Genomic DNA, 2,071 nt, shown 5'->3' with positions numbered 1-2,071 from the left:
AGAATTTGGCTGTGAATCCTTCCAGTGCAAGGCTTTTTCTGGTTAGTAGGTATTTTTTATTAATGATTCAATTTTGGAAGTCATTATTGGTCTGTTCAGAGTTTCAGTTTCTTCTTGGTTCAATCTTGAGAAGTTGTGTATTTCCAGGAATTCACCCATATGTTCTATGTTTTCAAATTTGTGTACATAGAAGTGTTTGTAATAGTCTCTGCTGGTTTTTATGTATTTCTGTGGGGTTGTGGTAATGTCATCTTTGTCATTTCTGATTATGTTCATGTGGATCTTTCATCTGTTTTTTATTTATTAATCTATTTAGCAGTCTATCAATCTTATTTATTCTTTCAAGAAACCAACTTTTGGTTTCATTGATGTTTTGTATACATTTTGTGTGTGTGTGTGACAGGATCTCACTCTGTCACCCAGGCTGGAGTGCAGTGGCACAATCTTGGCTCACTGCAACCTTCACCTCCCAGGCTCCACCAATTCTTCCACTTCAGTCTCCCAAGTAGCTCAAGCTACAGGCACTCACCATCATATTCAGTTAATTTTTGCATTTTTTTAATACAGGTGAAGTTTCACCATGTTGCTCAGGCTGGAATCAAACCCCTGGGCTCAAGTGATCCACTTGCCTTGGCCTCCCAAAGTGCTGGGAATACAGGTGTGACCTTGTATGAATTTTTGTATCTCAATTTCATTCAATTTAGTGATGATTTTTGTTATTTTTCTTTGGCTACTTTTGAGGTTGGTTTGCTTTTTTTTCCTCTAGTTCCTCTAGGTGTGATGTTAATTTGTTAACTTTAGATCTAACTTCTTGATGTGGGTGTTTAGTGCTATAAACTTTCCTCTTATCTCTGATTTAGAGGTGTCCCAGAAATTATGGTATGTTGTATCCCTGGTTTCATTAGTTTCAAATGATTTCTTGATTTCTGCTTCATTTACATTGTTTACCCAAAGGTCATTTGAGAGCAGGTTGTTTAATTTCCATGTAATTTTATGAGTTTAGAGTGACCTTCTTTGTAATGATTTCTATTTTTGTTGCATTGTGATCTAAAAGTGTGGATGGAATAATTTTGATGATTTTAAAAAATATTGTTGAGAATTGCCTTATGGCCAAGCGCATGGTTGATATTAGAGTATGTGTCATGTGCAGATGACACAAATATATACTTTGTTATGGGTGGAGTATCCTGTAAATGTCTTTTAGGTACATTTGAACAGGCATCCAGATAAAAATATCTTTGTTAGTTTTCTGCCTTTATGATATGTTTAACAATGTTTGTGGTGTGTTGAAGCCTTTCACTATAATTGTGTGGTTATCTTGATCTCTTCATATGTGTCCAAGAACTTGTTTTATGTATCTGGGTGCTCCAGTGTTGAATGAATATATATTTAGAACTGCTTTTTTTTGTTGTTGTTGTTTTTGAGGGGGAGTGTCTACAGTTATTTTATTGTAACAGAGAAACCAGGCTGCAATAAGTCTGTATGATTAGAGCAGATGGTTGTTATTTACAAAGGGTGAAGTTTGATCCCAGCTGGCAGCACATAAAGCCCAGAATATCCTATTTCCTGGTATTGCCCTGTGCCACCTGACTCGTGATGTGAAATGAGTAACTACACAACTACATTCAACAAAGGGAGTAGGTCCAAATGGGCAGACACAACATCTCAACAGAAGACAAATATACAATCATTGAGGAGGATGCTGAGATAAAGTGCAGTTACCTACTCTCCACTATTCTTTGCTGAGAAGGGTGATGGTAAGGCATCAGCAAAAAATTATGTTCTTTATTTTTAAATAAATTCCAACAGGATGGGGTTGATGATCAATCAAGCAGTAGAATGGGATGAAAATCTACATTAGTCAAAAATTTTGTCCATAAGGAAAAAGACAATGACAAGGGAGAAGAGAGAGCCTTCTCTTTTTCTTAAATAAGACAGAAAACAACATGTTTTTTTTTTTTTTTTTTTTTTTTTTTTTCCTTGCTGTAGTGTCAGCAGACTCATTGGTTTTCAAAAAATGCATTATGGTTTTTTTTTTTGTTTTTCCTTTTTTTGGGTGAAATCGTAAAAT

Source organism: Piliocolobus tephrosceles, chromosome 12 (assembly GCF_002776525.5).
Source record: "Piliocolobus tephrosceles isolate RC106 chromosome 12, ASM277652v3, whole genome shotgun sequence".
Taxonomy (NCBI): Eukaryota; Metazoa; Chordata; class Mammalia; order Primates; family Cercopithecidae; genus Piliocolobus; species Piliocolobus tephrosceles.
The sequence above is the reverse complement of the archived record's forward strand: the minus strand, read 5'-3'. Positions refer to the sequence as shown.